Genomic DNA, 22,547 nt, shown 5'->3' with positions numbered 1-22,547 from the left:
ACAGAAGCGAAGCGGAAGCGCGATGTCTACTTTAACCACGTGTACGATCGGTCGAAACCACTCTCTGCTATCCAGTTCATTTTCAGCAAGTACCCCAGTGGCCTAATGGATAAGGCACTGGCCTTCTAAGCCAGGGATTGTGGGTTTGAGTCCCATCTGGGGTGGATGAATGCAAATTCCTTTGGAGGAAGAGAGATCAGCACGTAACACAGAGTTTGATGGATTGAAGCTTTCTAATTCAATTTATAGAAATGAAGATTTAACAGGGATAAAAAAGGAGAATTTCGTGGGCATGTCTCTGTGCCCTGCGAAATGCAATTTTTTTACAACTGCTTCTATCAGTTCGTATAGGTCATGCTGATCACACATTTCCACAGTGACTTAAGACACTGACCGCCTAATCCATTTATTGTGAGTTCAAGTATTGTTTTAGGGTACCTGAAAGTGGAGGGATGAAGTGGAAGTGTGCAGTTAACCAAGTGATTTAGGAATCGAAACCATCCTCTGCTATCCAGTTTGCTTTTAGCAATGAAGTGCAAACAGAAGAGAAGAGCTGGGCACATAACACAGAGGTTGATGGATCGAAGCTATCCAATTCTACTTTTAGAAATGAAGTGTAAACAGGGATTTTTTTTTTAAATTGGAGAATTTCATGTGCATGTCTCTGTGCCCTCCGTGATTCTTTTTTTATTACTGCTTCTATCAATCCATATAGGTCATGCTGATCACAGAGAGACACAGTGGCTTAAGACACTGATCTCCTAATCCATGTATTGTGAATTCAAGTATTGTTTTGGGGTACCTGAAAGTGGAGTGATGAAGTGGAAGTGTGCCTGGCAGTTAACCCAGTGATTTATGGATCGAAACCATCCTCTGCTATTCAGTTTGCTTTAGCAATGAAGTGCAAACAGAAATATTAAACCAAAATTTCATGGGCATGTCTCAGTGCCCTCCGTGATTATTTTTTGACTGCTTCTGTCAGTTTGTACAGGTCATGCTGATTACAGAAGCGAAGCGGAAGCGCGATGTCTACTTTAACCACGTGTACGATCGGTCGAAACCACTCTCTGCTATCCAGTTCATTTTCAGCAAGTACCCCAGTGGCCTAATGGATAAGGCACTGGCCTTCTAAGCCAGGGATTGTGGGTTTGAGTCCCACCTGGGGTGGATGAATGCAAATTCCTGTGGAGGAAGAGAGATCAGCACGTAACACAGAGTTGGATGGATTGAAGCTTTCTGATTAAATTTTTAGAAATGAAGATTTAACAGGGATAAAAAAGGAGAATTTCGTGGGCATGTCTCTGTGCCCTGTGAAATGCAATTTTTTTACAACTGCTTCTATCAGTTCGTATAGGTCATGCTGATCACACATTTCCACAGTGACTTAAGACACTGACCGCCTAATCCATTTATTGTGAGTTCAAGTATTGTTTTAGGGTACCTGAAAGTGGAGGGATGAAGTGGAAGTGTGCAGTTAACCAAGTGATTTAGGAATCGAAACCATCCTCTGCTATCCAGTTTGCTTTTAGCAATGAAGTGCAAACAGAAGAGAAAAGCTGGGCACATAACACAGAGGTTGATGGATCGAAGCTAACCAATTCTACTTTTAGAAATGAAGTGTAAACAGGGATTTTTTTTTTTAATTTGAGAATTTCATGTGCATGTCTCTGTGCCCTCCGTGATTATTTTTTTATTACTGCTTCTATCAATCCATGTAGGTCATGCTGATCACAGAGAGACACAGTGGCGTAAGACACTGATCTCCTAATCCATGTATTGTGAATTCAAGTATTGTTTTGGGGTACCTGAAAGTGGAGTGATGAAGTGGAAGTGTGCCTGGCAGTTAACCCAGTGATTTATGGATCGAAAACATCCTCTGCTATTCAGTTTGCTTTAGCAATGAAGTGCAAACAGAAATATTAAACCATAATTTCATGGGCATGTCTCAGTGCCCTCCGTGATTATTTTTTGACTGCTTCTGTCAGTTTGTACAGGTCATGCTGATTACAGAAGCGAAGCGGAAGCGTGATGTCTACTTTAACCACGTGTAAGATCGGTCGAAACCACTCTCTGCTATCCAGTTCATTTTCAGCAAGTACCCCAGTGGCCTAATGGATAAGGCACTGGCCTTCTAAGCCAGGGATTGTGGGTTCGAGTCCCATCTGGGGTGGATGAATGCAAATTCCTGTGGAGGAAGAGAGATCAGCACGTAACACAGAGTTAGATGGATTGAAGCTTTCCGATTCAATTTATAGAAATGAAGATTTAACAGGGATAAAAAAGGAGAATTTTGTGGGCATGTCTCTGTGCCCTGAGAAATGCAATTTTTTTTACAACTGCTTCTATCAGTTCGTATAGGTCATGCTGATCACACATTTCCACAGTGACTTAAGACACTGACCGCCTAATCCATTTATTGTGAGTTCAAGTATTGTTTTAGGGTACCTGAAAGTGGAGGGATGAAGTGGAAGTGTGCAGTTAACCAAGTGATTTAGGAATCGAAACCATCCTCCGCTATCCAGTTTGCTTTTAGCAATGAAGTGCAAACAGAAGAGAAGAGCTGGGCACATAACACAGAGGTTGATGGATCGAAGCTATCCAATTCTACTTTTAGAAATGAAGTGTAAACAGGGATTTTTTTTTTAAATTGGAGAATTTCATGTGCATGTCTCTGTGCCCTCCGTGATTCTTTTTTTATTACTGCTTCTATCAATCCATATAGGTCATGCTGATCACAGAGAGACACAGTGGCTTAAGACACTGATCTCCTAATCCATGTATTGTGAATTCAAGTATTGTTTTGGGGTACCTGAAAGTGGAGTGATGAAGTGGAAGTGTGCCTGGCAGTTAACCCAGTGATTTATGGATCGAAACCATCCTCTGCTATTCAGTTTGCTTTAGCAATGAAGTGCAAACAGAAATATTAAACCATAATTTCATGGGCATGTCTCAGTGCCCTCCGTGATTATTTTTTGACTGCTTCTGTCAGTTTGTACAGGTCATGCTGATTACAGAAGCGAAGCGGAAGCGTGATGTCTACTTTAACCACGTGTAAGATCGGTCGAAACCACTCTCTGCTATCCAGTTCATTTTCAGCAAGTACCCCAGTGGCCTAATGGATAAGGCACTGGCCTTCTAAGCCAGGGATTGTGGGTTCGAGTCCCATCTGGGGTGGATGAATGCAAATTCCTGTGGAGGAAGAGAGATCAGCACGTAACACAGAGTTAGATGGATTGAAGCTTTCCGATTCAATTTATAGAAATGAAGATTTAACAGGGATAAAAAAGGAGAATTTCGTGGGCATGTCTCTGTGCCCTGCGAAATGCAATTTCTTTACAACTGCTCCTATCAGTTCGTATAGGTAATGCTGATCACACATTTCCACAGTGACTTAAGACACTGACCGCCTAATCAATTTATTGTGAGTTCAAGTATTGTTTTGGGGTACCTGAAAGTGGAGGGATGAAGTGGAAGTGTGCAGTTAACCAAGTGATTTAGGAATCGAAACCATCCTCCGCTATCCAGTTTGCTTTTAGCAATGAAGTGCAAACAGAAGAGAAGAGCTGGGCACATAACACAGAGGTTGATGGATCGAAGCTATCCAATTCTACTTTTAGAAATGAAGTGTAAACAGGGATTTTTTTTTTAAATTGGAGAATTTCATGTGCATGTCTCTGTGCCCTCCGTGATTCTTTTTTTATTACTGCTTCTATCAATCCATATAGGTCATGCTGATCACAGAGAGACACAGTGGCTTAAGACACTGATCTCCTAATCCATGTATTGTGAATTCAAGTATTGTTTTGGGGTACCTGAAAGTGGAGTGATGAAGTGGAAGTGTGCCTGGCAGTTAACCCAGTGATTTATGGATCGAAACCATCCTCTGCTATTCAGTTTGCTTTAGCAATGAAGTGCAAACAGAAATATTAAACCATAATTTCATGGGCATGTCTCAGTGCCCTCCGTGATTATTTTTTGACTGCTTCTGTCAGTTTGTACAGGTCATGCTGATTACAGAAGCGAAGCGGAAGCGTGATGTCTACTTTAACCACGTGTAAGATCGGTCGAAACCACTCTCTGCTATCCAGTTCATTTTCAGCAAGTACCCCAGTGGCCTAATGGATAAGGCACTGGCCTTCTAAGCCAGGGATTGTGGGTTCGAGTCCCATCTGGGGTGGATGAATGCAAATTCCTGTGGAGGAAGAGAGATCAGCACGTAACACAGAGTTAGATGGATTGAAGCTTTCCGATTCAATTTATAGAAATGAAGATTTAACAGGGATAAAAAAGGAGAATTTCGTGGGCATGTCTCTGTGCCCTGCGAAATGCAATTTCTTTACAACTGCTCCTATCAGTTCGTATAGGTAATGCTGATCACACATTTCCACAGTGACTTAAGACACTGACCGCCTAATCAATTTATTGTGAGTTCAAGTATTGTTTTAGGGTACCTGAAAGTGGAGGGATGAAGTGGAAGTGTGCAGTTAACCAAGTGATTTAGGAATCGAAACCATCCTCCGCTATCCAGTTTGCTTTTAGCAATGAAGTGCAAACAGAAGAGAAGAGCTGGGCACATAACACAGAGGTTGATGGATCGAAGCTATCCAATTCTACTTTTAGAAATGAAGTGTAAACAGGGATTTTTTTTTTAAATTGGAGAATTTCATGTGCATGTCTCTGTGCCCTCCGTGATTCTTTTTTTATTACTGCTTCTATCAATCCATATAGGTCATGCTGATCACAGAGAGACACAGTGGCTTAAGACACTGATCTCCTAATCCATGTATTGTGAATTCAAGTATTGTTTTGGGGTACCTGAAAGTGGAGTGATGAAGTGGAAGTGTGCCTGGCAGTTAACCAAGTGATTTAGGAATCGAAACCATCCTCTGCTATCCAGTTTGCTTTTAGCAATGAAGTGCAAACAGAAGAGAAGAGCTGGGCACATAACACAGAGGTTGATGGATCGAAGCTATCCAATTCTACTTTTAGAAATGAAGTGTAAACAGGGATTTTTTTTTTAAATTGGAGAATTTCATGTGCATGTCTCTGTGCCCTCCGTGATTCTTTTTTTATTACTGCTTCTATCAATCCATATAGGTCATGCTGATCACAGAGAGACACAGTGGCTTAAGACACTGATCTCCTAATCCATGTATTGTGAATTCAAGTATTGTTTTGGGGTACCTGAAAGTGGAGTGATGAAGTGGAAGTGTGCCTGGCAGTTAACCCAGTGATTTATGGATCGAAACCATCCTCTGCTATTCAGTTTGCTTTAGCAATGAAGTGCAAACAGAAATATTAAACCATAATTTCATGGGCATGTCTCAGTGCCCTCCGTGATTATTTTTTGACTGCTTCTGTCAGTTTGTACAGGTCATGCTGATTACAGAAGCGAAGCGGAAGCGTGATGTCTACTTTAACCACGTGTACGATCGGTCAAAACCACTCTCTGCTATCCAGTTCAATTTCAGCAAGTACCCCAGTGGCCTAATGGATAAGGCACTGGCCTTCTAAGCCAGGGATTGTGGGTTTGAGTCCCATCTGGGGTGGATGAATGCAAATTCCTGTGGAGGAAGAGAGATCAGCACGTAACACAGAGTTAGATGGATTGAAGCTTTCCGATTCAATTTATAGAAATAAAGATTTAACAGGGATGAAAAAGGAGAATTTCGTGGGCATGTCTCTGTGCCCTGAGAAATGCAATTTTTTTTACAACTGCTTCTATCAGTTCGTATAGGTAATGCTGATCACACATTTCCACAGTGACTTAAGACACTGACCGCCTAATCCATTTATTGTGAGTTCAAGTATTGTTTTAGGGTACCTGAAAGTGGAGGGATGAAGTGGAAGTGTGCAGTTAACCAAGTGATTTAGGAATCGAAACCATCCTCCGCTATCCAGTTTGCTTTTAGCAATGAAGTGCAAACAGAAGAGAAGAGCTGGGCACATAACACAGAGGTTGATGGATCGAAGCTAACCAATTCTACTTTTAGAAATGAAGTGTAAACAGGGATTTTTTTTTTAAATTTGAGAATTTCATGTGCATGTCTCTGTGCCCTCCGTGATTCTTTTTTTATTACTGCTTCTATCAATCCATATAGGTCATGCTGATCACAGAGAGACACAGTGGCGTAAGACACTGATCTCCTAATCCATGTATTGGGAATTCAAGTATTGTTTTGGGGTACCTGAAAGTGGAGTGATGAAGTGGAAGTGTGCCTAATGGATAAGGCACTGGCCTTCTAAGCCAGGGATTGTGGGTTCGAGTCCCATCTGGGGTGGATAAATGCAAATTCCTGTGGAGGAAGAGAGATCAGCACGTAACACAGAGTTAGATGGATTGAAGCTTTCCGATTCAATTTATAGAAATGAAGATTTAACAGGGATAAAAAAGGAGAATTTTGTGGGCATGTCTCTGTGCCCTGAGAAATGCAATTTTTTTTACAACTGCTTCTATCAGTTCGTATAGGTCATGCTGATCACACATTTCCACAGTGACTTAAGACACTGACCGCCTAATCCATTTATTGTGAGTTCAAGTATTGTTTTAGGGTACCTGAAAGTGGAGGGATGAAGTGGAAGTGTGCAGTTAACCAAGTGATTTAGGAATCGAAACCATCCTCCGCTATCCAGTTTGCTTTTAGCAATGAAGTGCAAACAGAAGAGAAGAGCTGGGCACATAACACAGAGGTTGATGGATCGAAGCTATCCAATTCTACTTTTAGAAATGAAGTGTAAACAGGGATTTTTTTTTTAAATTGGAGAATTTCATGTGCATGTCTCTGTGCCCTCCGTGATTCTTTTTTTATTACTGCTTCTATCAATCCATATAGGTCATGCTGATCACAGAGAGACACAGTGGCTTAAGACACTGATCTCCTAATCCATGTATTGTGAATTCAAGTATTGTTTTGGGGAACCTGAATGTGGAGTGATGAAGTGGAAGTGTGCCTGGCAGTTAACCCAGTGATTTATGGATCGAAACCATCCTCTGCTATTCAGTTTGCTTTAGCAATGAAGTGCAAACAGAAATATTAAACCATAATTTCATGGGCATGTCTCAGTGCCCTCCGTGATTATTTTTTGACTGCTTCTGTCAGTTTGTACAGGTCATGCTGATTACAGAAGCGAAGCGGAAGCGTGATGTCTACTTTAACCACGTGTACAATCGGTCGAAACCACTCTCTGCTATCCAGTTCATTTTCAGCAAGTACCCCAGTGGCCTAATGGATAAGGCACTGGCCTTCTAAGCCAGGGATTGTGGGTTCGAGTCCCATCTGGGGTGGATGAATGCAAATTCCTGTGGAGGAAGAGAGATCAGCATGTAACACAGAGTTAGATGGATTGAAGCTTTCCGATTCAATTTATAGAAATGAAGATTTAACAGGGATAAAAAAGGAGAATTTTGTGGGCATGTCTCTGTGCCCTGAGAAATGCAATTTTTTTTACAACTGCTTCTATCAGTTCGTATAGGTCATGCTGATCACACATTTCCACAGTGACTTAAGACACTGACCGCCTAATCCATTTATTGTGAGTTCAAGTATTGTTTTAGGGTACCTGAAAGTGGAGGGATGAAGTGGAAGTGTGCAGTTAACCAAGTGATTTAGGAATCGAAACCATCCTCCGCTATCCAGTTTGCTTTTAGCAATGAAGTGCAAACAGAAGAGAAGAGCTGGGCACATAACACAGAGGTTGATGGATCGAAGCTATCCAATTCTACTTTTAGAAATGAAGTGTAAACAGGGATTTTTTTTTTAAATTGGAGAATTTCATGTGCATGTCTCTGTGCCCTCCGTGATTCTTTTTTTATTACTGCTTCTATCAATCCATATAGGTCATGCTGATCACAGAGAGACACAGTGGCTTAAGACACTGATCTCCTAATCCATGTATTGTGAATTCAAGTATTGTTTTGGGGAACCTGAATGTGGAGTGATGAAGTGGAAGTGTGCCTGGCAGTTAACCCAGTGATTTATGGATCGAAACCATCCTCTGCTATTCAGTTTGCTTTAGCAATGAAGTGCAAACAGAAATATTAAACCAAAATTTCATGGGCATGTCTCAGTGCCCTCCGTGATTATTTTTTGACTGCTTCTGTCAGTTTGTACAGGTCATGCTGATTACAGAAGCGAAGCGGAAGCGCGATGTCTACTTTAACCACGTGTACGATCGGTCGAAACCACTCTCTGCTATCCAGTTCATTTTCAGCAAGTACCCCAGTGGCCTAATGGATAAGGCACTGGCCTTCTAAGCCAGGGATTGTGGGTTCGAGTCCCACCTGGGGTGGATGAATGCAAATTCCTGTGGAGGAAGAGAGATCAGCACGTAACACAGAGTTGGATGGATTGAAGCTTTCTGATTTAATTTTTAGAAATGAAGATTTAACAGGGATAAAAAAGGAGAATTTCGTGGGCATGTCTCTGTGCCCTGTGAAATGCAATTTTTTTACAACTGCTTCTATCAGTTCGTATAGGTCATGCTGATCACACATTTCCACAGTGACTTAAGACACTGACCGCCTAATCCATTTATTGTGAGTTCAAGTATTGTTTTAGGGTACCTGAAAGTGGAGGGATGAAGTGGAAGTGTGCAGTTAACCAAGTGATTTAGGAATCGAAACCATCCTCCGCTATCCAGTTTGCTTTTAGCAATGAAGTGCAAACAGAAGAGAAGAGCTGGGCACATAACACAGAGGTTGATGGATCGAAGCTATCCAATTCTACTTTTAGAAATGAAGTGTAAACAGGGATTTTTTTTTTAAATTGGAGAATTTCATGTGCATGTCTCTGTGCCCTCCGTGATTCTTTTTTTATTACTGCTTCTATCAATCCATATAGGTCATGCTGATCACAGAGAGACACAGTGGCTTAAGACACTGATCTCCTAATCCATGTATTGTGAATTCAAGTATTGTTTTGGGGTACCTGAAAGTGGAGTGATGAAGTGGAAGTGTGCCTAATGGATAAGGCACTGGCCTTCTAAGCCAGGGATTGTGGGTTCGAGTCCCATCTGGGGTGGATGAATGCAAATTCCTGTGGAGGAAGAGAGATCAGCACGTAACACAGAGTTAGATGGATTGAAGCTTTCCGATTCAATTTATAGAAATGAAGATTTAACAGGGATAAAAAAGGAGAATTTTGTGGGCATGTCTCTGTGCCCTGAGAAATGCAATTTTTTTTACAACTGCTTCTATCAGTTCGTATAGGTCATGCTGATCACACATTTCCACAGTGACTTAAGACACTGACCGCCTAATCCATTTATTGTGAGTTCAAGTATTGTTTTAGGGTACCTGAAAGTGGAGGGATGAAGTGGAAGTGTGCAGTTAACCAAGTGATTTAGGAATCGAAACCATCCTCCGCTATCCAGTTTGCTTTTAGCAATGAAGTGCAAACAGAAGAGAAGAGCTGGGCACATAACACAGAGGTTGATGGATCGAAGCTATCCAATTCTACTTTTAGAAATGAAGTGTAAACAGGGATTTTTTTTTTAAATTGGAGAATTTCATGTGCATGTCTCTGTGCCCTCCGTGATTCTTTTTTTATTACTGCTTCTATCAATCCATATAGGTCATGCTGATCACAGAGAGACACAGTGGCTTAAGACACTGATCTCCTAATCCATGTATTGTGAATTCAAGTATTGTTTTGGGGTACCTGAAAGTGGAGTGATGAAGTGGAAGTGTGCCTGACAGTTAACCCAGTGATTTATGGATCGAAACCATCCTCTGCTATTCAGTTTGCTTTAGCAATGAAGTGCAAACAGAAATATTAAACCATAATTTCATGGGCATGTCTCAGTGCCCTCCGTGATTATTTTTTGACTGCTTCTGTCAGTTTGTACAGGTCATGCTGATTACAGAAGCGAAGCGGAAGCGTGATGTCTACTTTAACCACGTTTCTAATCGGTCGAAACCACTCTCTGCTATCCAGTTCATTTTCAGCAAGTACCCCAGTGGCCTAATGGATAAGGCACTGGCCTTCTAAGCCAGGGATTGTGGGTTCGAGTCCCATCTGGGGTGGATGAATGCAAATTCCTGTGGAGGAAGAGAGATCAGCACGTAACACAGAGTTAGATGGATTGAAGCTTTCCGATTCAATTTATAGAAATGAAGATTTAACAGGGATGAAAAAGGAGAATTTCGTGGGCATGTCTCTGTGCCCTGAGAAATGCAATTTTTTTTACAACTGCTTCTATCAGTTCGTATAGGTAATGCTGATCACACATTTCCACAGTGACTTAAGACACTGACCGCCTAATCCATTTATTGTGAGTTCAAGTATTGTTTTGGGGTACCTGAAAGTGGAGGGATGAAGTGGAAGTGTGCCTGGCAGTTAACCCAGTGATTTATGGATCGAAACCATCCTCTGCTATTCAGTTTGCTTTAGTAATGAAGTGCAAACAGAAATATTAAACCATAATTTCATGGGCATGTCTCAGTGCCCTCCGTGATTATTTTTTGACTGCTTCTGTCAGTTTGTACAGGTCATGCTGATTACAGAAGCGAAGCGGAAGCGTGATGTCTACTTTAACCACGTGTACAATCGGTCGAAACCACTCTCTGCTATCCAGTTCATTTTCAGCAAGTACCCCAGTGGCCTAATGGATAAGGCACTGGCCTTCTAAGCCAGGGATTGTGGGTTCGAGTCCCATCTGGGGTGGATGAATGCAAATTCCTGTGGAGGAAGAGAGATCAGCACGTAACACAGAGTTAGATGGATTGAAGCTTTCCGATTCAATTTATAGAAATGAAGATTTAACAGGGATGAAAAAGGAGAATTTCGTGGGCATGTCTCTGTGCCCTGAGAAATGCAATTTTTTTTACAACTGCTTCTATCAGTTCGTATAGGTAATGCTGATCACACATTTCCACAGTGACTTAAGACACTGACCGCCTAATCCATTTATTGTGAGTTCAAGTATTGTTTTGGGGTACCTGAAAGTGGAGGGATGAAGTGGAAGTGTGCCTGGCAGTTAACCCAGTGATTTATGGATCGAAACCATCCTCTGCTATTCAGTTTGCTTTAGTAATGAAGTGCAAACAGAAATATTAAACCATAATTTCATGGGCATGTCTCAGTGCCCTCCGTGATTATTTTTTGACTGCTTCTGTCAGTTTGTACAGGTCATGCTGATTACAGAAGCGAAGCGGAAGCGTGATGTCTACTTTAACCACGTGTACAATCGGTCGAAACCACTCTCTGCTATCCAGTTCATTTTCAGCAAGTACCCCAGTGGCCTAATGGATAAGGCACTGGCCTTCTAAGCCAGGGATTGTGGGTTCGAGTCCCATCTGGGGTGGATGAATGCAAATTCCTGTGGAGGAAGAGAGATCAGCACGTAACACAGAGTTAGATGGATTGAAGCTTTCCGATTCAATTTATAGAAATGAAGATTTAACAGGGATGAAAAAGGAGAATTTCGTGGGCATGTCTCTGTGCCCTGAGAAATGCAATTTTTTTTACAACTGCTTCTATCAGTTCGTATAGGTAATGCTGATCACACATTTCCACAGTGACTTAAGACACTGACCGCCTAATCCATTTATTGTGAGTTCAAGTATTGTTTTAGGGTACCTGAAAGTGGAGGGATGAAGTGGAAGTGTGCAGTTAACCAAGTGATTTAGGAATCGAAACCATCCTCCGCTATCCAGTTTGCTTTTAGCAATGAAGTGCAAACAGAAGAGAAGAGCTGGGCACATAACACAGAGGTTGATGGATCGAAGCTATCCAATTCTACTTTTAGAAATGAAGTGTAAACAGGGATTTTTTTTTTAAATTGGAGAATTTCATGTGCATGTCTCTGTGCCCTCCGTGATTCTTTTTTTATTACTGCTTCTATCAATCCATATAGGTCATGCTGATCACAGAGAGACACAGTGGCTTAAGACACTGATCTCCTAATCCATGTATTGTGAATTCAAGTGTTGTTTTGGGGTACCTGAAAGTGGAGTGATGAAGTGGAAGTGTGCCTGACAGTTAACCCAGTGATTTATGGATCGAAACCATCCTCTGCTATTCAGTTTGCTTTAGCAATGAAGTGCAAACAGAAATATTAAACCATAATTTCATGGGCATGTCTCAGTGCCCTCCGTGATTATTTTTTGACTGCTTCTGTCAGTTTGTACAGGTCATGCTGATTACAGAAGCGAAGCGGAAGCGTGATGTCTACTTTAACCAAGTGTACGATCGGTCGAAACCACTCTCTGCTATCCAGTTCATTTTCAGCAAGTACCCCAGTGGCCTAATGGATAAGGCACTGGCCTTCTAAGCCAGGGATTGTGGGTTCGAGTCCCATCTGGGGTGGATGAATGCAAATTCCTGTGGAGGAAGAGAGATCAGCACGTAACACAGAGTTAGATGGATTGAAGCTTTCCGATTCAATTTATAGAAATGAAGATTTAACAGGGATGAAAAAGGAGAATTTCGTGGGCATGTCTCTGTGCCCTGAGAAATGCAATTTTTTTTACAACTGCTTCTATCAGTTCGTATAGGTAATGCTGATCACACATTTCCACAGTGACTTAAGACACTGACCGCCTAATCCATTTATTGTGAGTTCAAGTATTGTTTTAGGGTACCTGAAAGTGGAGGGATGAAGTGGAAGTGTGCAGTTAACCAAGTGATTTAGGAATCGAAACCATCCTCTGCTATCCAGTTTGCTTTTAGCAATGAAGTGCAAACAGAAGAGAAGAGCTGGGCACATAACACAGAGGTTGATGGATCGAAGCTATCCAATTCTACTTTTAGAAATGAAGTGTAAACAGGGATTTTTTTTTTAAATTGGAGAATTTCATGTGCATGTCTCTGTGCCCTCCGTGATTCTTTTTTTATTACTGCTTCTATCAATCCATATAGGTCATGCTGATCACAGAGAGACACAGTGGCTTAAGACACTGATCTCCTAATCCATGTATTGTGAATTCAAGTATTGTTTTGGGGTACCTGAAAGTGGAGTGATGAAGTGGAAGTGTGCCTGGCAGTTAACCCAGTGATTTATGGATCGAAACCATCCTCTGCTATTCAGTTTGCTTTAGTAATGAAGTGCAAACAGAAATATTAAACCATAATTTCATGGGCATGTCTCAGTGCCCTCCGTGATTATTTTTTGACTGCTTCTGTCAGTTTGTACAGGTCATGCTGATTACAGAAGCGAAGCGGAAGCGTGATGTCTACTTTAACCACGTGTACGATCGGTCGAAACCACTCTCTGCTATCCAGTTCATTTTCAGCAAGTACCCCAGTGGCCTAATGGATAAGGCACTGGCCTTCTAAGCCAGGCATTGTGGGTTTGAGTCCCATCTGGGGTGGATGAATGCAAATTCCTGTGGAGTAAGAGAGATCAGCACGTAACACAGAGTTCGATGGATTGAAGCTTTCCGATTCAATTTATAGAAATGAAGATTTAACAGGGATAAAAAAGGAGAATTTCGTGGGCATGTCTCTGTGCCCTGCGAAATGCAATTTTTTTACAACTGCTTCTATCAGTTCGTATAGGTAATGCTGATCACACATTTCCACAATGACTTAAGACACTGACCGCCTAATCCATTTATTGTGAGTTCAAGTATTGTTTTGGGGTACCTGAAAGTGGAGGGATGAAGTGGAAGTGTGCAGGGCAGTTAACCAAGTGGTTTAGGAATCGAAACCATCCTCTGCTATCCAGTTTGCTTTTAGCAATGAAGTGCAAACAGAAGAGAAGAGCTGGGCACATAACACAGAGGTTGATGGATCGAAGCTATCCAATTCTACTTTTAGAAATGAAGTGTAAACAGGGATTTTTTTTTTAAATTGGAGAATTTCATGTGCATGTCTCTGTGCCCTCCGTGATTCTTTTTTTATTACTGCTTCTATCAATCCATATAGGTCATGCTGATCACAGAGAGACACAGTGGCTTAAGACACTGATCTCCTAATCCATGTATTGTGAATTCAAGTATTGTTTTGGGGTACCTGAAAGTGGAGTGATGAAGTGGAAGTGTGCCTGGCAGTTAACCCAGTGATTTATGGATCGAAACCATAAAGTTTGCTTTAGCAATGAAGTGCAAACAGAAATATTAAACCAAAATTTCATGGGCATGTCTCAGTGCCCTCCGTGATTATTTTTTGACTGCTTCTGTCAGTTTGTACAGGTCATGCTGATTACAGAAGCGAAGCGGAAGCGCAATGTCTACTTTAACCACATGTACGATCGGTCGAAACCACTCTCTGCTATCCAGTTCATTTTCAGCAAGTACCCCAGTGGCCTAATGGATAAGGCACTGGCCTTCTAAGCCAGGGATTGTGGGTTTGAGTCCCACCTGGGGTGGATGAATGCAAATTCCTGTGGAGGAAGAGAGATCAGCACGTAACACAGAGTTTGATGGATTGAAGCTTTCTGATTAAGTTATTAGAAATTAAGATTTAACAGGGATAAAAAAGGAGAATTTCGTGGGCATGTCTCTGTGCCCTGTGAAATGCAATTTTTTTTACAACTGCTTCTATCAGTTCGTATAGGTCATGCTGATCACACATTTCCACAGTGACTTAAGACACTGACCGCCTAATCCATTTATTGTGAGTTCAAGTATTGTTTTAGGGTACCTGAAAGTGGAGGGATGAAGTGGAAGTGTGCAGTTAACCAAGTGATTTAGGAATCGAAACCATCCTCCGCTATCCAGTTTGCTTTTAGCAATGAAGTGCAAACAGAAGAGAAGAGCTGGGCACATAACACAGAGGTTGATGGATCGAAGCTATCCAATTCTACTTTTAGAAATGAAGTGTAAACAGGGATTTTTTTTTTAAATTTGAGAATTTCATGTGCATGTCTCTGTGCCCTCCGTGATTCTTTTTTTATTACTGCTTCTATCAATCCATATAGGTCATGCTGATCACAGAGAGACACAGTGGCTTAAGACACTGATCTCCTAATCCATGTATTGTGAATTCAAGTATTGTTTTGGGGTACCTGAAAGTGGAGTGATAAGTGGAAGTGTGCCTGGCAGTTAACCCAGTGATTTATGGATCGAAAACATCCTCTGCTATTCAGTTTGCTTTAGCAATGAAGTGCAAACAGAAATATTAAACCTTAATTTCATGGGCATGTCTCAGTGCCCTCCGTGATTATTTTTTGACTGCTTCTGTCAGTTTGTACAGGTCATGCTGATTACAGAAGCGAAGCGGAAGCGTGATGTCTACTTTAACCACGTGTACGATCGGTCGAAACCACTCTCTGCTATCCAGTTCATTTTCAGCAAGTACCCCAGTGGCCTAATGGATAAGGCACTGGCCTTCTAAGCCAGGGATTGTGGGTTCGAGTCCCATCTGGGGTGGATGAATGCAAATTCCTTTGGAGGAAGAGAGATCAGCACGTAACACAGAGTTAGATGGATTGAAGCTTTCCGATTCAATTTATAGAAATGAAGATTTAACAGGGATAAAAAAGGAGAATTTTGTGGGCATGTCTCTGTGCCCTGAGAAATGCATTTTTTTTACAACTGCTTCTATCAGTTCGTATAGGTCATGCTGATCACACATTTCCACAGTGACTTAAGACACTGACCGCCTAATCCATTTATTGTGAGTTCAAGTATTGTTTTAGGGTACCTGAAAGTGGAGGGATGAAGTGGAAGTGTGCAGTTAACCAAGTGATTTAGGAATCGAAACCATCCTCTGCTATCCAGTTTGCTTTTAGCAATGAAGTGCAAACAGAAGAGAAGAGCTGGGCACATAACACAGAGGTTGATGGATCGAAGCTATCCAATTCTACTTTTAGAAATGAAGTGTAAACAGGGATTTTTTTTTTAAATTGGAGAATTTCATGTGCATGTCTCTGTGCCCTCCGTGATTCTTTTTTTATTACTGCTTCTATCAATCCATATAGGTCATGCTGATCACAGAGAGACACAGTGGCTTAAGACACTGATCTCCTAATCCATGTATTGTGAATTCAAGTATTGTTTTGGGGTACCTGAAAGTGGAGTGATGAAGTGGAAGTGTGCCTGGCAGTTAACCCAGTGATTTATGGATCGAAACCATCCTCTGCTATTCAGTTTGCTTTAGTAATGAAGTGCAAACAGAAATATTAAACCATAATTTCATGGGCATGTCTCAGTGCCCTCCGTGATTATTTTTTGACTGCTTCTGTCAGTTTGTACAGGTCATGCTGATTACAGAAGCGAAGCGGAAGCGTGATGTCTACTTTAACCACGTGTACGTTCGGTCGAAACCACTCTCTGCTATCCAGTTCATTTTCAGCAAGTACCCCAGTGGCCTAATGGATAAGGCACTGGCCTTCTAAGCCAGGCATTGTGGGTTTGAGTCCCATCTGGGGTGGATGAATGCAAATTCCTGTGGAGGAAGAGAGATCAGCACGTAACACAGAGTTCGATGGATTGAAGCTTTCCGATACAATTTATAGAAATGAAGATTTAACAGGGATAAAAAAGGAGAATTTCGTGGGCATGTCTCTGTGCCCTGCGAAATGCAATTTTTTTACAACTGCTTCTATCAGTTCGTATAGGTAATGCTGATCACACATTTCCACAATGACTTAAGACACTGACCGCCTAATCCATTTATTGTGAGTTCAAGTATTGTTTTGGGGTACCTGAAAGTGGAGGGATGAAGTGGAAGTGTGCAGGGCAGTTAACCAAGTGGTTTAGGAATCGAAACCATCCTCTGCTATCCAGTTTGCTTTTAGCAATGAAGTGCAAACAGAAGAGAAGAGCTGGGCACATAACACAGAGGTTGATGGATCGAAGCTATCCAATTCTACTTTTAGAAATGAAGTGTAAACAGGGATTTTTTTTTTAAATTGGAGAATTTCATGTGCATGTCTCTGTGCCCTCCGTGATTCTTTTTTTATTACTGCTTCTATCAATCCATATAGGTCATGCTGATCACAGAGAGACACAGTGGCTTAAGACACTGATCTCCTAATCCATGTATTGTGAATTCAAGTATTGTTTTGGGGTACCTGAAAGTGGAGTGATGAAGTGGAAGTGTGCCTGGCAGTTAACCCAGTGATTTATGGATCGAAACCATAAAGTTTGCTTTAGCAATGAAGTGCAAACAGAAATATTAAACCAAAATTTCATGGGCATGTCTCAGTGCCCTCCGTGATTATTTTTTGACTGCTTCTGTCAGTTTGTACAGGTCATGCTGATTACAGAAGCGAAGCGGAAGCGCAATGTCTACTTTAACCACATGTACGATCGGTCGAAACCACTCTCTGCTATCCAGTTCATTTTCAGCAAGTACCCCAGTGGCCTAATGGATAAGGCACTGGCCTTCTAAGCCAGGGATTGTGGGTTTGAGTCCCACCTGGGGTGGATGAATGCAAATTCCTGTGGAGGAAGAGAGATCAGCACGTAACACAGAGTTTGATGGATTGAAGCTTTCTGATTAAGTTATTAGAAATTAAGATTTAACAGGGATAAAAAAGGAGAATTTCGTGGGCATGTCTCTGTGCCCTGTGAAATGCAATTTTTTTTACAACTGCTTCTATCAGTTCGTATAGGTCATGCTGATCACACATTTCCACAGTGACTTAAGACACTGACCGCCTAATCCATTTATTGTGAGTTCAAGTATTGTTTTAGGGTACCTGAAAGTGGAGGGATGAAGTGGAAGTGTGCAGTTAACCAAGTGATTTAGGAATCGAAACCATCCTCCGCTATCCAGTTTGCTTTTAGCAATGAAGTGCAAACAGAAGAGAAGAGCTGGGCACATAACACAGAGGTTGATGGATCGAAGCTATCCAATTCTACTTTTAGAAATGAAGTGTAAACAGGGATTTTTTTTTTAAATTTGAGAATTTCATGTGCATGTCTCTGTGCCCTCCGTGATTCTTTTTTTATTACTGCTTCTATCAATCCATATAGGTCATGCTGATCACAGAGAGACACAGTGGCTTAAGACACTGATCTCCTAATCCATGTATTGTGAATTCAAGTATTGTTTTGGGGTACCTGAAAGTGGAGTGATAAGTGGAAGTGTGCCTGGCAGTTAACCCAGTGATTTATGGATCGAAAACATCCTCTGCTATTCAGTTTGCTTTAGCAATGAAGTGCAAACAGAAATATTAAACCTTAATTTCATGGGCATGTCTCAGTGCCCTCCGTGATTATTTTTTGACTGCTTCTGTCAGTTTGTACAGGTCATGCTGATTACAGAAGCGAAGCGGAAGCGTGATGTCTACTTTAACCACGTGTACGATCGGTCGAAACCACTCTCTGCTATCCAGTTCATTTTCAGCAAGTACCCCAGTGGCCTAATGGATAAGGCACTGGCCTTCTAAGCCAGGGATTGTGGGTTCGAGTCCCATCTGGGGTGGATGAATGCAAATTCCTTTGGAGGAAGAGAGATCAGCACGTAACACAGAGTTAGATGGATTGAAGCTTTCCGATTCAATTTATAGAAATGAAGATTTAACAGGGATAAAAAAGGAGAATTTTGTGGGCATGTCTCTGTGCCCTGAGAAATGCATTTTTTTTACAACTGCTTCTATCAGTTCGTATAGGTCATGCTGATCACACATTTCCACAGTGACTTAAGACACTGACCGCCTAATCCATTTATTGTGAGTTCAAGTATTGTTTTAGGGTACCTGAAAGTGGAGGGATGAAGTGGAAGTGTGCAGTTAACCAAGTGATTTAGGAATCGAAACCATCCTCCGCTATCCAGTTTGCTTTTAGCAATGAAGTGCAAACAGAAGAGAAGAGCTGGGCACATAACACAGAGGTTGATGGATCGAAGCTATCCAATTCTACTTTTAGAAATGAAGTGTAAACAGGGATTTCTTTTTTAAATTGGAGAATTTCATGTGCATGTCTCTGTGCCCTCCGTGATTCTTTTTTTATTACTGCTTCTATCAATCCATATAGGTCATGCTGATCACAGAGAGACACAGTGGCGTAAGACACTGATCTCCTAATCCATGTATTGTGAATTCAAGTATTGTTTTGGGGTACCTGAAAGTGGAGTGATGAAGTGGAAGTGTGCCTGGCAGTTAACCCAGTGATTTATGGATCGAAACCATCCTCTGCTATTCAGTTTGCTTTAGCAATGAAGTGCAAACAGAAATATTAAACCTTAATTTCATGGGCATGTCTCAGTGCCCTCCGTGATTATTTTTTGACTGCTTCTGTCAGTTTGTACAGGTCATGCTGATTACAGAAGCGAAGCGGAAGCGTGATGTCTACTTTAACCACGTGTACGATCGGTCGAAACCACTCTCTGCTATCCAGTTCATTTTCAGCAAGTACCCCAGTGGCCTAATGGATAAGGCACTGGCCTTCTAAGCCAGGGATTGTGGGTTCGAGTCCCATCTGGGGTGGATGAATGCAAATTCCTTTGGAGGAAGAGAGATCAGCACGTAACACCGAGTTAGATGGATTGAAGCTTTCCGATTCAATTTATAGAAATGAAGATTTAACAGGGATAAAAAAGGAGAATTTTGTGGGCATGTCTCTGTGCCCTGAGAAATGAATTTTTTTTTACAACTGCTTCTATCAGTTCGTATAGGTCATGCTGATCACACATTTCCACAGTGACTTAAGACACTGACCGCCTAATCCATTTATTGTGAGTTCAAGTATTGTTTTAGGGTACCTGAAAGTGGAGGGATGAAGTGGAAGTGTGCAGTTAACCAAGTGATTTAGGAATCGAAACCATCCTCCGCTATCCAGTTTGCTTTTAGCAATGAAGTGCAAACAGAAGAGAAGAGCTGGGCACATAACACAGAGGTTGATGGATCGAAGCTATCCAATTCTACTTTTAGAAATGAAGTGTAAACAGGGATTTTTTTTTTAAATTGGAGAATTTCATGTGCATGTCTCTGTGCCCTCCGTGATTCTTTTTTTATTACTGCTTCTATCAATCCATATAGGTCATGCTGATCACAGAGAGACACAGTGGCTTAAGACACTGATCTCCTAATCCATGTATTGTGAATTCAAGTATTGTTTTGGGGTACCTGAAAGTGGAGTGATAAGTGGAAGTGTGCCTGGCAGTTAACCCAGTGATTTATGGATCGAAAACATCCTCTGCTATTCAGTTTGCTTTAGCAATGAAGTGCAAACAGAAATATTAAACCTTAATTTCATGGGCATGTCTCAGTGCCCTCCGTGATTATTTTTTGACTGCTTCTGTCAGTTTGTACAGGTCATGCTGATTACAGAAGCGAAGCGGAAGCGTGATGTCTACTTTAACCACGTGTACGATCGGTCGAAACCACTCTCTGCTATCCAGTTCATTTTCAGCAAGTACCCCAGTGGCCTAATGGATAAGGCACTGGCCTTCTAAGCCAGGGATTGTGGGTTCGAGTCCCATCTGGGGTGGATGAATGCAAATTCCTTTGGAGGAAGAGAGATCAGCACGTAACACAGAGTTAGATGGATTGAAGCTTTCCGATTCAATTTATAGAAATGAAGATTTAACAGGGATAAAAAAGGAGAATTTTGTGGGCATGTCTCTGTGCCCTGAGAAATGCATTTTTTTTTACAACTGCTTCTATCAGTTCGTATAGGTCATGCTGATCACACATTTCCACAGTGACTTAAGACACTGACCGCCTAATCCATTTATTGTGAGTTCAAGTATTGTTTTAGGGTACCTGAAAGTGGAGGGATGAAGTGGAAGTGTGCAGTTAACCAAGTGATTTAGGAATCTAAACCATCCTCCGCTATCCAGTTTGCTTTTAGCAATGAAGTGCAAACAGAAGAGAAGAGCTGGGCACATAACACAGAGGTTGATGGATCGAAGCTATCCAATTCTACTTTTAGAAATGAAGTGTAAACAGGGATTTTTTTTTTAAATTGGAGAATTTCATGTGCATGTCTCTGTGCCCTCCGTGATTCTTTTTTTATTACTGCTTCTATCAATCCATATAGGTCATGCTGATCACAGAGAGACACAGTGGCTTAAGACACTGATCTCCTAATCCATGTATTGTGAATTCAAGTATTGTTTTGGGGTACCTGAAAGTGGAGTGATGAAGTGGAAGTGTGCCTGGCAGTTAACCCAGTGATTTATGGATCGAAACCATCCTCTGCTATTCAGTTTGCTTTAGCAATGAAGTGCAAACAGAAATATTAAACCATAATTTCATGGGCATGTCTCAGTGCCCTCCGTGATTATTTTTTGACTGCTTCTGTCAGTTTGTACAGGTCATGCTGATTACAGAAGCGAAGCGGAAGCGTGATGTCTACTTTAACCACGTGTAAGATCGGTCGAAACCACTCTCTGCTATCCAGTTCATTTTCAGCAAGTACCCCAGTGGCCTAATGGATAAGGCACTGGCCTTCTAAGCCAGGGATTGTGGGTTCGAGTCCCATCTGGGGTGGATGAATGCAAATTCCTGTGGAGGAAGAGAGATCAGCACGTAACACAGAGTTAGATGGATTGAAGCTTTCCGATTCAATTTATAGAAATGAAGATTTAACAGGGATAAAAAAGGAGAATTTCGTGGGCATGTCCCTGTGCCCTGCGAAATGCAATTTCTTTACAACTGCTTCTATCAGTTCGTATAGGTAATGCTGATCACACATTTCCACAGTGACTTAAGACACTGACCGCCTAATCCATTTATTGTAAGTTCAAGTATTGTTTTGGGGTACCTGAAAGTGGAGGGATGAAGTGGAAGTGTGCAGGGCAGTTAACCAAGTGGTTTAGGAATCGAAACCATCCTCTGCTATCCAGTTTGCTTTTAGCAATGAAGTGCAAACAGAAGAGAAGAGCTGGGCACATAACACAGAGGTTGATGGATCGAAGCTAACCAATTCTACTTTTAGAAATGAAGTGTAAACAGGGATTTTTTTTTTAAATTTGAGAATTTCATGTGCATGTCTCTGTGCCCTCCGTGATTCTTTTTTTATTACTGCTTCTATCAATCCATATAGGTCATGCTGATCACAGAGAGACACAGTGGCTTAAGACACTGATCTCCTAATCCATGTATTGTGAATTCAAGTATTGTTTTGGGGTACCTGAAAGTGGAGTGATAAGTGGAAGTGTGCCTGGCAGTTAACCCAGTGATTTATGGATCGAAAACATCCTCTGCTATTCAGTTTGCTTTAGCAATGAAGTGCAAACAGAAATATTAAACCTTAATTTCATGGGCATGTCTCAGTGCCCTCCGTGATTATTTTTTGACTGCTTCTGTCAGTTTGTACAGGTCATGCTGATTACAGAAGCGAAGCGGAAGCGTGATGTCTACTTTAACCACGTGTACGATCGGTCGAAACCACTCTCTGCTATCCAGTTCATTTTCAGCAAGTACCCCAGTGGCCTAATGGATAAGGCACTGGCCTTCTAAGCCAGGGATTGTGGGTTCGAGTCCCATCTGGGGTGGATGAATGCAAATTCCTTTGGAGGAAGAGAGATCAGCACGTAACACAGAGTTAGATGGATTGAAGCTTTCCGATTCAATTTATAGAAATGAAGATTTAACAGGGATAAAAAAGGAGAATTTTGTGGGCATGTCTCTGTGCCCTGAGAAACGCAATTTTTTTTACAACTGCTTCTATCAGTTCGTATAGGTAATGCTGATCACACATTTCCACA

At 41.5% G+C, this 22,547-nt stretch overlaps 22 non-coding genes across 22 annotated transcripts; all 22 read left to right on the top strand.

The window, feature by feature from the left end:
* Positions 1 to 91: 91 nt before the first annotated feature.
* On the top strand, positions 92 to 164 carry trnar-ucu. The gene has a single exon. It is a non-coding gene; the product is annotated as a tRNA-Arg (tRNA).
* Positions 165 to 1,094: 930 nt separating this feature from the next.
* Positions 1,095 to 1,167, top strand: trnar-ucu. The gene has a single exon. It is a non-coding gene; the product is annotated as a tRNA-Arg (tRNA).
* Positions 1,168 to 2,097: 930 nt separating this feature from the next.
* Positions 2,098 to 2,170, top strand: trnar-ucu. Its single transcript has one exon. It is a non-coding gene; the product is annotated as a tRNA-Arg (tRNA).
* A 931-nt stretch (positions 2,171 to 3,101) lies between these two features.
* On the top strand, positions 3,102 to 3,174 carry trnar-ucu. Its single transcript has one exon. It is a non-coding gene; the product is annotated as a tRNA-Arg (tRNA).
* A 930-nt stretch (positions 3,175 to 4,104) lies between these two features.
* trnar-ucu lies at positions 4,105 to 4,177 on the top strand. Its single transcript has one exon. It is a non-coding gene; the product is annotated as a tRNA-Arg (tRNA).
* A 1,299-nt stretch (positions 4,178 to 5,476) lies between these two features.
* On the top strand, positions 5,477 to 5,549 carry trnar-ucu. Its single transcript has one exon. It is a non-coding gene; the product is annotated as a tRNA-Arg (tRNA).
* A 1,663-nt stretch (positions 5,550 to 7,212) lies between these two features.
* On the top strand, positions 7,213 to 7,285 carry trnar-ucu. The gene has a single exon. It is a non-coding gene; the product is annotated as a tRNA-Arg (tRNA).
* Positions 7,286 to 8,216: 931 nt separating this feature from the next.
* trnar-ucu lies at positions 8,217 to 8,289 on the top strand. The gene has a single exon. It is a non-coding gene; the product is annotated as a tRNA-Arg (tRNA).
* Positions 8,290 to 9,951: 1,662 nt separating this feature from the next.
* trnar-ucu lies at positions 9,952 to 10,024 on the top strand. The gene has a single exon. It is a non-coding gene; the product is annotated as a tRNA-Arg (tRNA).
* Positions 10,025 to 10,591: 567 nt separating this feature from the next.
* On the top strand, positions 10,592 to 10,664 carry trnar-ucu. Its single transcript has one exon. It is a non-coding gene; the product is annotated as a tRNA-Arg (tRNA).
* A 567-nt stretch (positions 10,665 to 11,231) lies between these two features.
* trnar-ucu lies at positions 11,232 to 11,304 on the top strand. Its single transcript has one exon. It is a non-coding gene; the product is annotated as a tRNA-Arg (tRNA).
* Positions 11,305 to 12,235: 931 nt separating this feature from the next.
* On the top strand, positions 12,236 to 12,308 carry trnar-ucu. Its single transcript has one exon. It is a non-coding gene; the product is annotated as a tRNA-Arg (tRNA).
* A 931-nt stretch (positions 12,309 to 13,239) lies between these two features.
* Positions 13,240 to 13,312, top strand: trnar-ucu. Its single transcript has one exon. It is a non-coding gene; the product is annotated as a tRNA-Arg (tRNA).
* A 925-nt stretch (positions 13,313 to 14,237) lies between these two features.
* On the top strand, positions 14,238 to 14,310 carry trnar-ucu. The gene has a single exon. It is a non-coding gene; the product is annotated as a tRNA-Arg (tRNA).
* Positions 14,311 to 15,240: 930 nt separating this feature from the next.
* On the top strand, positions 15,241 to 15,313 carry trnar-ucu. Its single transcript has one exon. It is a non-coding gene; the product is annotated as a tRNA-Arg (tRNA).
* A 930-nt stretch (positions 15,314 to 16,243) lies between these two features.
* Positions 16,244 to 16,316, top strand: trnar-ucu. Its single transcript has one exon. It is a non-coding gene; the product is annotated as a tRNA-Arg (tRNA).
* Positions 16,317 to 17,241: 925 nt separating this feature from the next.
* Positions 17,242 to 17,314, top strand: trnar-ucu. Its single transcript has one exon. It is a non-coding gene; the product is annotated as a tRNA-Arg (tRNA).
* Positions 17,315 to 18,244: 930 nt separating this feature from the next.
* trnar-ucu lies at positions 18,245 to 18,317 on the top strand. The gene has a single exon. It is a non-coding gene; the product is annotated as a tRNA-Arg (tRNA).
* A 930-nt stretch (positions 18,318 to 19,247) lies between these two features.
* trnar-ucu lies at positions 19,248 to 19,320 on the top strand. Its single transcript has one exon. It is a non-coding gene; the product is annotated as a tRNA-Arg (tRNA).
* Positions 19,321 to 20,250: 930 nt separating this feature from the next.
* trnar-ucu lies at positions 20,251 to 20,323 on the top strand. The gene has a single exon. It is a non-coding gene; the product is annotated as a tRNA-Arg (tRNA).
* A 931-nt stretch (positions 20,324 to 21,254) lies between these two features.
* trnar-ucu lies at positions 21,255 to 21,327 on the top strand. Its single transcript has one exon. It is a non-coding gene; the product is annotated as a tRNA-Arg (tRNA).
* Positions 21,328 to 22,261: 934 nt separating this feature from the next.
* Positions 22,262 to 22,334, top strand: trnar-ucu. The gene has a single exon. It is a non-coding gene; the product is annotated as a tRNA-Arg (tRNA).
* The last annotated feature ends 213 nt before the right edge of the window (positions 22,335 to 22,547 follow it).

This window comes from Oncorhynchus mykiss, chromosome 21 (genome assembly GCF_013265735.2).
Source record: "Oncorhynchus mykiss isolate Arlee chromosome 21, USDA_OmykA_1.1, whole genome shotgun sequence".
NCBI classification, from domain to species: domain Eukaryota; kingdom Metazoa; phylum Chordata; class Actinopteri; order Salmoniformes; family Salmonidae; genus Oncorhynchus; species Oncorhynchus mykiss.
The sequence above is the reverse complement of the archived record's forward strand: the minus strand, read 5'-3'. Positions and strand labels throughout refer to the sequence as shown.